This window comes from Diospyros lotus, chromosome 8 (assembly GCF_014633365.1).
Source record: "Diospyros lotus cultivar Yz01 chromosome 8, ASM1463336v1, whole genome shotgun sequence".
Lineage (NCBI taxonomy): Eukaryota > Viridiplantae > Streptophyta > Magnoliopsida > Ericales > Ebenaceae > Diospyros > Diospyros lotus.
The window spans coordinates 40,209,710-40,223,276 of NC_068345.1; the positions used below are offsets into that span (position 1 = coordinate 40,209,710).

The 13,567-nt window shown below is 37.9% G+C and overlaps 1 long non-coding RNA gene across 1 annotated transcript; it reads right to left on the bottom strand.

Moving 5' to 3' along the window:
• Nucleotides 1–1,097: 1,097 nt before the first annotated feature.
• Nucleotides 1,098–12,553, bottom strand: LOC127808133 (uncharacterized). Its single transcript, XR_008024876.1, has 2 exons — nucleotides 12,249–12,553; nucleotides 1,098–1,286 (listed from the first exon to the last, which is right to left on the bottom strand). It is a non-coding gene; the product is annotated as an uncharacterized LOC127808133 (long non-coding RNA).
• Nucleotides 12,554–13,567: the final 1,014 nt, after the last annotated feature.

The window sequence follows — 13,567 nt, forward strand, 5'->3', positions numbered from 1 at the left end:
CTCGTTTCGTAATCTTAAAGCCTGGTGCTGTGCTTTTAAATCAATTACTCAAATCCAGCCAGGGTTAATAAAGCTTAAACCAGCCCAATAAACAGTACGTAAAACACAAAGACCAACAAACAAAAAAATGGAGCCAAGACGCCTAAATCATAAAATAATGGGCCCAAACAAGAAAACCTGTACCCAGTAGGTCCAATCCAGGCCCATGTCACCTCAGTACCGGGCCCAGCAAGCCCAAACAAGAAAATGATTGCCAACCAATTGAGGCCCAGGTCACCTCAATAGACGATCCAATGGGACCAACCCAGACAGGTGGCACAGTAGGCCCATGTCACCTCAATAGTAGGCCCAAACCAGAAGAAATGGGCCCATGAGGCCCATCGAGGACCACGTTACCTCAATGGTGGGCCGAAGACGCCCAAACCAGAAATAGATGGGCCCAGTAGGCCCAATCCAGGATCACGTCACCTCAACAGTAGGCCCAATCTGCACAAACCAGTAGTAAAAGGGCGCAGTAGGCCCACGTTACCTCAATGGTGGGCCCAACAGGCCCGAGTAACAAATAGATGGGCCCAGTAGACCCAACTTACATCAATGTTAGGCCCTGGGCCCAAACCAGAAATAGATGGCCCAGTAGAGACTCCACCTCAACAATGGGGCCCAATAGGCCCAAAAATAGATGGGCCCAGGCGGACCAAACCAGGTACACGTTACCTCAACAATCGGCTCAATCCAGGCCCAAGTGACCTCAAAAATAGGCCCCAGTCGGCCTAAATCGGAAAGCAAAGACACATCGCCCAACCCAGGCCCCAGTCATTGCAACAATGGACCCAATATGCACAAATCAGAAAAGGAGGCCAGCAGGCACAATATAGGCCTCAGCTGTCTCAATCATGGGCCCAGCAGAGCCCAATCACTGTAGGACGAGCCAGACAAAATCAGCAAACAAATGGCCCCACAGGCCCACTCCAATATCAGCTAGTAATCTCAACAAATGGCCCTGTGCTGAGCCCAAACCAGCCCGCAACATAATTAAAAAAAAAAAAGACCGTTTGACGAATCCTTACAGCTAGTTAAATCTGAGAAAAGCCCAAATAAATACCAAAACACCTAATTGACGAAAAAAAAAATATCTTAAAACAAAAACGAAGACGCTAACCATTTCCACCATTCAAAATATAACAAACCAAATTACAAATTATACATAAAAACATAAATTTAAATATTTTTTCTCCATTAATTTGTTGCCTAAAAGTTACATATCAACTTCCAACTTGTGAGGAATCCTGTAAAAGAAACCAAAAAAAAAAAAAGAATTAGATAATCTATTGAACTGATTGTAAAGTACTGGGACTTAAAGCAATCAAAGTTTTCCCAAGCTTGGAAAACAAAGTTTATAAGGTAAACCAAGCAAAAAGAACTTCAACTGTCTAAAATTTTGCCCCGAAAATAAAAGGAAACCAAGTTGACAAATAAAACGTATGGTCTCATAGCTTTCGGTTATGAGCGTAAAACCCATCTTCGCATCACTAGCGGTAGAGATTTCAAAAGGGCCGGCCCGGCCCGGCCCAACCCGAGTCGGCCCACGGGCTTTTTAAAAGGGCTGGGTTGGGCCCGAGCTTTTTTGCCCTCGATAGAGCACGACCAGGCCACGGCGCCCCTACAAGGGGGCTGGGCCGGGCCAGCCAACCAATGGGCTAGAGGGCCGAGCCCAGCCCTTAGCCCACAGGGCCTAGCAGGCTAGGCCCGACTTTTTTTTTTTTAATATTTTTTTTAAAAATAATACATATATAAATATCAAAATAATAAAATTATAAAAATCAATTTTTTTCTTTTTAAAATATTTTTCATCTTAATTCTTAAGTTTTAAATATTATTTCATCATTTTATATTTCAAAATTCTATATGCCTTATAAATTTTATTGTGAATTGATATGAAAAATAATATACATATAAAAAGAAAAATATTTATTTATAATTTAAATATATAAAAAATTTAACTTAAAAATTTTAAATAAATTAATAGTTATTATTTATATATATTGCGAAATTAAATTTTTCAGTATCTAATATCAATAATTATTAAAGAATAACAAAATTAAAAAAAAATGAGTAAGGGCCTAATTGACTGGCCCATAAGGGCCTCATGGGCCCGGCCCAACGGGCCACGAGTCAGGCCGTGGGCCTAATTTCTTTGGCCCGGCCCGGACACTTTTGAACAGTAACGGGCCGGCCAAAGCCCGGCCTATCCCAGGCTGGGCCAGGCAGCCCGCAGGCCGCCCAACCCTTTTGACACCTCTAACCAGCGGCAAAGAAGAAGACGGTGAAGCCATTATAAAACTACTTACCTAGTGAGTAAAAAGTGAAGACCAGCAAATGGAAACTATTAAGATACTAGATCACACATTTGGATTAGAATCCCCGCATAATTGAGTCCTGTTCTTTTTCTAAATAAAAAAACAACAGCCTGAGCAGCGGGAAAAACAAAAAAATGACAAATTTGACGACATAGTTCTGGATGACTATTCTATCGTTACACTAATTACCATATACAAAAAGAAACAGTCCAAATATTTCTATAATGCAACTCGTTATGTTGGTGACTCGAATTCTCTTCGTACACATTTTGTAACTCATTTTTTGGAGATCTGTGGTGGTAACGGAGGGGGATTGGACCTGTTGTGAAACATAGTTCCATTTGTATTTTACTTTCATTAGCTGCTATGAAAGATTTGGAGCTAGAGCAACTAGATGTTAAAACTTATATGCACCAACCTGAGGATTTTGGATCACGTGTATTTATTGAAGAAGTCCCTGCATAGCCTGAAGCAGTCACCTAGACATATGGGAGGTTTGACTCTTATGGGGAGCATTGGCTTTTGGCAAATCTGATTATGATAGTTGTGCGTACTATAAGAAGCTGCCAGGTAATACTTTTATGTATTTGTTGCTGTGTGTTGATGATATGTTATTTGCAACATTGAATACGGCAGATATCAAGAAGGTGAAAGACCAGTTGAACTCAGAATTTGAGATAAAAGACTTGGGAACTGCTAAAAGGATTCTCGACATTCAGATCATTAGAGATAGACCAAACAGGAAGTTGCAACTTCCTTTGAAGAGCTTTACCGAGAAAGTTCTCTAAGTCGTTTTGACATGAACAAGGCCAAACCTGTGTCTACTCCTCTTGCAGCTCATTTCAGACTTTCACCTGCTTTATGTCCAAAAAACAGATCAGAAGCGAAGCTACATGTCATGGATTCCTTATTCTAGTGCAGTTGGGAGCATTATGTATGTAATGGTATGCACTTCACCTGATATTACTCAAACTGTTAGTCTTGTGAGCAGGTACTTATCTTGTCCTCGTAAAAAGCACTAGGAAGCAGTCAAGTGGACACTTAGGTACTTGAGAGGTACAACGGATGCTCGATTGGAGTCTGAACTCAGACTATGGTAGAGATCTTGATAAAAGATGATCTTTGACAGTATGCGTTTACCATGAGTGGATATGCTATTAGTTGGAAGGCTACTCGACAATCCACCTTTGCACTATTTACCACAAAGGCAGAATATATGGCAATCACGGAGACTATTAAGGAGGTGAAATGCCAGTGGCGAATCTATACTTGAGCTGCCCTGGGCTAGTCCACAAATAAAATTAATTTTTTATATTAAAAAAATTAATTTTTAATAATAAATTAGTCTTAAAAAAAATTACAGCTCACCCCAAAATCTGTGATGTACAATTTTATATCTCAAAAAAAAAATTCACCCTCCCCTTATATAAATTTCTAGATCCACCCCTGTGAAAGGCGATTTGGCTTAAAGGTTTGCTTAGTAAGATCATTTCAGATTCTGGTTCTACTATTGTTTACCATGATAGCCAGAGTGCAGTTCGCTTAGCCAAGGATTAGATGCATCATGAAAAGACTAAGCATATGGATGTCAGGTATCACCTTGTTCAGGAGATCATCTCAAAGGGTGAAATTCTAATCAATAAGATAGGCACTGCAGATAATCTAGCCAACATGCTTACACAGCCTCTACCTATCGCGAAGTTCAAGCATTGCTTGATTTTGGTTGAGGTTAGTTTTTAGTGTTTATGTTGCTTTAAGAGAATTCGAGACAAGGTGGAGGTTGTTATTGTTAAATAAGATAAGCGGGTATTAATGTATTTATTTTCAAGTACATGTATATATATATATGCTTCTACCATACACTTGTAGTAGAATACATACAGTTTATTTTATACACATAACATGGTATTAGAGCACAAACTCTAACCTAACCCTAGTCGTTGCAACTGTCATCAACAAATGCCATCACTGCCAGTTGCTTCGCCCACTGTCGCCATCACCGCCATCACTTCATCGAGCGCTGGCGACCATTTCCTTGATATTGCGACACTCCTCCTCCAAATCTGGCCATCGCAGCTCTCTTTCTCTTGATCAAGCCATCTTCTTCTGGCCACGCCTAAATCTCGCCCTCACCGCACCTGCCCAGATCCGACCATCTTCTTCTGGCCGCACCTAGATCTCGCCCTAATTGTTGCCGCCCCTATCCAGATCCGACCATCCTCAAGCAACTCCAGCTTTGGCTGTTAGTTTTCAACTCTGGTGATTTTCAGATTCAGCTTTTGTTCGCCCAAATCTAGTGCTCCAGATCTATTCTTCCTTCTCTTTCGTCCAAATCTGATATGCTCCAGATCTGCTGTTCTTTCCGCATCATGTCTTCATCCACAAGTCGCTCCACCATATCCACACCTATGACCATTCCCTATTTTTCAGGCACACCAATTATTACCACGAAGAAGTTGAGTGGACAGAATTATTCTGATTGGTCATCTACAGTTGAAATTTGGTTTCTTGGCCATGGTCTTGAAGATCATTTATCAAAGACTATTTCAACTGTTTCTGAGGGCGATCAATCTCTTTGGCGAAAAGTGGATGCTCAATTATTGAGTTTATTGTGACAGACCATTGAGCCGATCTTGATGCCAATATTTTGACCTTTTCGAGAGTGTAGCGCTCTATGAACTCGGGCTCGTGAACTGTATACTAGTGACATCACTTGTATTTATGATGTGATTGGTGCCTTGTTCAATTTACAACAGCCTGATTTGGATATGACCACATATTTGGGTAAGCTTCAAGCTTCTATTACTGACTTTAACGAGTTGATGCCATTTGATACTGATATCAAGAAACAACAGCAACAACATGATCAAATATTTATTATCCTTTGTTTTCATGAAATTCGACTGGAGTTTGACTCAATTAAGACATAGATTATCGACAGTGCTTATCTCTCTCCTTTGATAGAGGTATTTGTGTTGAGTTAGCCTAGAGTTTTGATGCGGTAGAAGATCAGTGATGTTGAAGTCTATCGGTTGGAAGTTTTAGATCAATTAGGGCTTTTAAATATAAGTGTAATTACTTTGTATTTTGGAGGGCCTAATTGTAATTTTCCCATAGTAGTTAGTTACCTTGGGAATCTCGTCGTTTTTAATTTATAGGAGGGCGAGGTAGGCAGTCGATTGACTCATAGAGAGAGCTTCTGATTTTGTCTATGTTCGAGTGAGAAGTTTCTGTTCTTGAGAAAGAGAAATGTGGTTTAGTCTTATGTATTTCTTGGGAGAATGTGTGCTTGTACTCGAGGAAATAGATGAGTGTTTAGAAGCTTGGTGTACTGGTCATTATCATCCTAATAAAGGCTGTTTAGAGTGGGTGTTGATTGCTGGATGTAGGTTTGTCAAAAGGCATTCCGAACCAGGGTATATCTTGTCTCTTATTGGTTTGTTTGTTTTATCTTTCCTAATTTCTGTTTCGTTGCTGGTTTGCGTTGGTTTCTGTTTCTGCGAGTTTCTTTGAATTTGCAAGGGAGTTCTCTTTGTTTGACTTCGGGCAATCAATCCTAAATATCAACAATTTGTTAGACTACTTAGCGCCTCTTCTATTATTGCAGATCGTGGCATGTCTATACCTAAAGATCACTCCGCCCTTATTACGACCTTGACTAATCGTGGTCGTCATGGTGGTCGTCCTCGACCCCAGTGTTCCTATTGTAATCGTCTTAGTCATACTAAAGAGACTTGCTATCGCCTACGTGGTCATCCACCTCACGCAGCCAATATTGCTAACATAGTTATGAGCACTTCAGAGGGTCAGGCATCTATCACACCCAGTGATTCCTCACCAGTGACAATCTTCGAAGGGGAGTATACTCAGTTTCTTTAGTTTCAGGCAGCACAACAAGCTACTTCACCTGTCACATCTTTTGCTGACACTAGTAACCCTACTACCTCATTTACTAAGTCTTCATCTTCTCTTAGCCCATGGATTTTCGACTCTAGTGCCACCAATCACATGTTTGGTAATTGTTCTCTCCTATCTCATATTCAAATTTTGCAGTCTCTACCTCCAATTATATTGGTTGATGGCTCTCAAGCCTCAGTCACAGGTATTGGTACCGCATCACCTCTTCCTATCAACTCACTCGTAGTCTTAATTGCTCTATAACTTTTTTATATGATTCTGTTCTTGTGCAAGATCGAAGGATGGACGAACAATTGGACGGACTATTGGCACCAGCTCACCGTGTTGCCAAAGGATACACTCAAGTTTTTTGTCTTGATTATGGCGATACATTTTCTCCTGTTGCTAAGATCTCCTATGTTCGCCTTTTCTTGTCCCTTGCTGCTATGTTTCACTGGCCTCTTCATCAACTGGATATAAAAAATGTCTTTCTCCATAGCGATTTACAGAAGGAGGTGTATATGGAGCAACCTCCTGACTTTGTTGCTCAAGGGGAGTCTGGGTTGGTGTGTCGCCTTCGAAAATCTTTATACGATTTAAAACAGTCTCCTCGAGCTTGGTTTGGTTGATTTAATTAAGTTGTTCTTGAGTTTGGGTTAACTTGGAATGAAGCTGATCATTCTGTTTTTTATCATTCCCAATCTGGCCACCACATTCTTCTAGTGGTTTATGTTGGTGATATAGTACTTACAAGGGATGATTATGTTGGTATCATTGAATTGAAGGCACATCTTCACTAACAGTTTCAAACTAAGAATTTAGGTCCTTTGAGATATTTTTTGAGTATTGAGGTAGCTCAGTCAAAGCAAGACATCTATATTTCTCAAAGGAAGTATGCCTTGGATATGTTAGAGGAGAAATGATTGCTTGGATGTAAGCCTATAGATACCCCTATGGATTCAAATATCAAGCTATTACCGAGATAGGGGAAGCCTTTTTCTGATCCTGGGTGCTACCGTCAACTAGTTGGGAAACTTAATTACCTCATAGGCACTCGTCTTGATATTTCATTTGTTGTGAGTGTGGTAAATCAGTTGTTGGATTCACTTTGTGACAGCCACTGGAATGCAGTGATCCGTATTTTTGGGTATATTAAGGCTACCCCTGGTCGAGATGTATTGTATCAAAATCATGGGCACTCTTTCTGATCCTGGGTGCTACCGTCAACTAGTTGGGAAACTTAATTACCTCATAGACACTCGTCTTGATATTTCATTTGTTGTGAGTGTGGTAAATCAGTTGTTGGATTCACTTTGTGACAGCCACTGGAATGCAGTGATCCGTATTTTTGGGTATATTAAGGCTACCCCTGGTCGAGATGTATTGTATCAAAATCATGGGCACTCTTTCTGATCCTGGGTGCTACCGTCAACTAGTTGGGAAACTTAATTACCTCATAGGCACTCGTCTTGATATTTCATTTGTTGTGAGTGTGGTAAATCAGTTGTTGGATTCACTTTGTGACAGCCACTGGAATGCAGTGATCCGTATTTTTGGGTATATTAAGGCTACCCCTGGTCGAGATGTATTGTATCAAAATCATGGGCACGATCAGATTGTGGGATATACGGATGTTGATTGGGCAGGATCACCTAGTGGCAGGAGATCCACATCTGGATATTGTATATTTGTGGGTGGAAACCTAGTCACTTAAAAAAGTAAGAAGAAAACTGTTGTCGCCAGATCTAGTGCAGAGGCTAAATACAGGGCAATGGCCATAACAACATATGAGCTAGTGTGATTGAAACAATTGATTGAGGAGTTAGGAGTTACGTAGGTTAAGTTTATGCAATTGGTTTGTGACAACCAAGCGACAATGCATATTGCTTCTAATCCTGTGTTTCATGAGAGAACTAAGCATATTGAAATTGATTGTCATTTTGTTAGAGACAAGGTACTCTCTGAGGATATAATTACAACATATGTGGGTTCTAATGATCAACTGATTGATTTACTTACCAAGTCGCTTAGAGGGTCTCGTGTGAATTATATTTGTACCAAGCTGAGCATGCTCAATATATATGCTCCAGTTTGGGGAAGAGTGTTAAATAAGATAAGGGAGTATTAGTGTATTTATTTTTAAGTACATGTATGTATGTATATATATATGCTTGTATTGTACACTTGTAGTAAAATACATACAATTTATTTTATACACATAATAGTTATGTTGGTGACTCCAATTCCCTTGGTACGCATTCTATATTTTTGGGAGATCTGTGGTGGTATCAGAGGGATTGGGTCGAAAGGCCCAATAGGGTATTTTCCTAGGGTTTTCCTTGTTCCGCCATTAAGAGAAAGAGAGAGCTGCTAGTTTTATTATTATTCTTGTACTCTATTCCGTTGAATAAAAAGTGTGCCTCTAATTTTGTCCATCTTCTGAGTTTTCTCTTGTCCTTCATCACATCTCTTAGTTTGTCACATTCTACGTTTGTTCTAACACAACTTCTATAAAATCTTTTTATACATCAAGGCATTCCAATAAAAGTAACTCTGGATCTTAGCAAATATTTTCAACTTAGCATATGATATACATTAAAACACCTCAATCAAAGCAACTCAAATCTTAGCAAATATCATCAAATAGTCAAGCTGGTGATTCTGCATGCTAGAAGTTACTCCAACCTTATTTTTAAAATTTCATAACAAATTCCCCAAATACCAATAAAAAGAACCTTAATCAATCATATGGTGACTATGTCAAATCAAAATCATCTCTTTTCCCTTTTATACGATTGCAACAATTTATTTAAAAAATTATGCCATGGCCATTGTCTATAACATGGTTAATGCCCCATCCCTACAAAGTCTGATAGCCCAAGGTAATCAGACGAACCAGAATCAGACAAAGTCTCTCGAGATGTTTGTCAAGAGTGGCTATCAATTAGAAAAAAATCACAAGGCTCGATTACCAACAAATAAGGAAATAAGCAGGGAAAATATGTTGTCTTCATAAATGACCTAGAATAGCTAAAGAACCCTTTAGCAATTTTGAATCTTTGAGAATATCACATGATGATATATCACCAGAATATACTGATGATCAAAACAATTTCCAATGTCCCTAAATCAATAAAACAATGATGATAGCCAAACAAAAAGAAAAAATCTCACAAGGAACTCTTCACACACACACACACACACACACAAGGAAGTCTTCAAGTTTGTAAATAGGGGCCATTAAAGAACACCCGGATCTAAACCAATATTTAACCCAACATTTTTTTTTTCCTGCTAAGACCAACCCAGCAAAAATAACAAAAAGACTACAGATGAAATTTAGTGAACAGCTAATGGCACCTTTAAGGCGCTATGATATTCATATCACTTGAGGCATTACATGCCAAGAAACTCACTTAAGCAAAGCGAGGCGCTAAATTAGTAATAAATCAATTATAAATGTATTTAATATAAAAATCAAATAATGCATATATTATAAAACATATAGAACATTGTTAAATACAATTTCTTTTAATATTTGTCAAGCAAAAACATAAAATTAGAAATATTAAATAATAATAATTATGATTGTTAACTAAGTTTTCAGCATCTGAGAACCCTCACCGCAACAATCATACAACATATATTGTTAATAAGTGATATGGAAGATGGTTGATGCCTTTCTTTAAAGTTCCTTGGTCATCTTTTACGGGTTGGACTTGCAAATTCTCAATAATAAAGGGCACCCTCGTGCTCCATGTCCATGCAATCGTTTTTGCCTATGCCGTGGTGGTAGAAAAAATAGATAGAATTTAATGTCCTTGCTTTCCATGTGATTGTTAATATGATTGTCCTTGCCTTTGCCTATTCTTATGTCATTTTTGGTATAAGAATCCATAAACAGTGTTCTAAAACACGCTAAGCGTTAGTCAAGCGCCAGGCTGGAGCCTAGCACCTAGGCAGGCTTAGGAAAACTATTGATTTTTTTTTTTTTTTTAACTTTGTGATGTAACTTGATATTATTTTCAATTCAATCAAAATTGAAAGTGGCATGAAAATATATATATATCTAATATATATGTCTAACATATAAATAGAAAAAATATATATATCTAACATATAAATAGAAATAGAAAATTATATATATCTAATATATTTAACAGATAAATAGAAAAGAAAATTAAATAACATAATAAACCCTAACACTAACACCCAATGACGAGCACGCGAGAGAGAGAGAGGAGTCGGAAGTGGAAGCAAAGATAGAACTTGATAGCGGCGGCAACGTTGATGCAATGAGGACGCGGCAGCAAAAGATGGAGCTTGATGGCATAGAGGCGGTGAGGAGGTCGCTATGGAACTCGAGGCAGCAAGGAGGTACTGGCAGCGTTGAGGCAACGGCGGACTAGGGCTGAGAGGAGTAAGAGAGGCTTCGAAATCGACGAAGGGTAAGATTTAAACCCAAAAATTAGACGTCCCAGACATCTAGGCATTGCCGCCGCTTGATTAATCGGGCCGGCACCTAGAGGGGCCGACTAGGCCATATTTGTGGCAGCCAGGGGCCGCCTAGGCCGATTTTTAGAACACTATCCATAAACAAAGAAATATATTGACTAATGAAAATATATTCATAAAGGACTAAATAATGACCAACAAATGCTGACTCAACTTGGAAGACAAATCAAAATCAAATGGCAGAATGGTACAAAATTGGATAATATTCATAAACAGGATTCCAAGCAACGGTTCAAAGATAATCCATTTTTATGCAATAAACCTAAAGCAAATGAAAAGCACGTACCAAGGATTTCTTACGAAAAAATCTGAATTAGAGATTAGACTAACATAGGCCAAATCAATGCATGCATTTCAAAGAATTTTAAAATAAGTTAATGAAATTGTTTGATAAAAGGTTTATTTCAAAAAGAGCATCAACATTCCATCTATAATTTAAACCTTATTGACAGAGAGGCTCACAATTACATGAAGCGTAATGATCACCTTTATTGTATAGAATATTCAAGTCAAATCTATAAAAGGCAACCAAAGGGAGTAAGGGACAAAGGAATGCGTTGGCCATATTCAGCAAGTCATCAACAGCTAACTTATTTTCAACCCTGTGTCTATCAATATTTTAAAACATCATTAATTTAGAAAACATAAAAAATAATCAAAATAGTTAAAATTAGGAAATTATAAATTATAACAATGTCATTAATCTATCTAGAGTTGAAGGCATTCAGTTCAAATATAAATTAGTTCAAACTCGCACCAAATATCCATCAAATTTGTGACAGTTTTTTTGTATGCACATGCAGGTTTAATTATTTTTATATTTATTTTATAATTTTTTATACTGGAAATCAATTATCGCATTTTAAAATTAAAAATGCTTAAAACGAAATGCATGTGACATAATTTTGAAATTTTTATATGAATTTCAAAATACTATTGAAATAAAAATAGTTAAAGTTATTAAATTATTAATTATAATAATATCATTAAACTTTCCAGAGAGTTGATGTAACTCTGTTTGTCGAAACAACGCCGAGAAATCATCGTGCGTTCAGAACCGAAAGAGTGACCAACATTTCAAAGTCCAATCAGAGCTATAACGTGGTTCTAGTTCAAGGTTGTTTTCTTTTTACCAAGCCCAAGCAGTTTCAAAATTAGGATGTCACAGAACAAAAACCTGTAAAGAAAACCGTTGCACTCATGACTCTGAACCACCGTGAAATATAATCAAATTATTCCTTTAAAAACACGAATCAGACCACGTCCATGTCAAAACTGGGAACATCGAAAGCCCACGTCCATTTAACCATAACAAAAGGAAAAGGTCAAGAAAAGAAAAACCTCACGAAATGGCACATCAATAGAAACACATTCCTGGATCATCGCTAGAATATTGCCATCCAAAAGAGCTTATATCCATATCGAAAACCATCAATGAATCACGGATCAGGAAACAGATGCATAGATAGAGAAGTATACCTACTCGATTTGAAGAAACCGACGCTAAGCACCAAGCGGCAGCAAATAAGCGCGGAGTGCCGTAGGTAGCGGACATCGTGAATCAACGGTGTCACCGAGGGACTCGAATGATCGTACGTTTGACGCTGGTCGGTGATGATACGGTTAGAGACAGAAGGTCGCGAGTCTGAGGCGAAACAGAGAACAGAGAAAGATCAAAAACCCTAAAAATGTTAGGGTTCGAACTCTGTGGACGAGAAACCCCAAAATGTTAGCTCGCTCGCGCTCTCTCTCTCTCTCTCCACTTTCTTCTGTCCGATTTACGTGTGGCGTTCTTTCTTCGCATTGCGCGGGTTAATATAATTTTGAAATAACCTTTTAATTTCTAATTGAAATGTATAATTATTTTATTATATATTTTCATATTAAACCTCCCTTATCTTTTACGCCCCTTTTATGGTACTCTCCTTTTACATAATTGATTAAATTTTCACTTATCTTATATTAAAATGCTTATTTTTTGAAAAACGCTATTGTTTATAAATATTTATTTTATTTTTTAAAAAAATAAAAAGCTATTTTACTCCTAAACTTTTTATTTTTCATCGGTTTAGTTTTCGAACATTTATTCGACTCAAACTTCTCTGATAATTTTTTGAATAGTGTAATTATAAGAAAATTTGAGTTAAATACTAATAGTTCACGTAAAGCAAAGAAAATTAGAATTTATATTGTAGAAAACAGCTCAATTAGGCAAGTGAAGTGGGGGTATTTTTAAGAAATAATGCTACATGAACAATTTTTGAACTTAATGATGAAGAAAGTATGGGCGGGCTTTCAAAATATTGAGAGGGGTATATCTATAATTTTAACTTGGGTTGTCCAGTAAATTGTCACCCAAATTAATCGTGTAGCATTATTCATTTTTAAGTTTTGAACCTTTAAATTGGGCCTTTTCATTCAAACCCATCGAATCCGGTCCACTACTTTTCTTCACATTATGGGCCACATTTCTTCAAATAACCCATCCCCACGAGACCATGTCACATGGATCTAATAAATTTCAAAACCCACTAAACTTCTTAAGCTCTTATCCCAAATTACAACACTTCCAGATGAAGTGTCATTAACTCAGCATTGACCCACCAGATTGACAAGATGGGGTCTGAGGAGGAGGAGGATGATGATGATCCATCATTGTCTGTCTAATATATGGGGGAGCCATGGTGCCATCATAACTTTTGGCCTGTGAGTTGTCATCCTTGGTATAATGCTCGGAGCTGAATTAAATGTATCTTCGAATATATTTTCTTATGCCTCTCACTTGTCACTCTCATTAT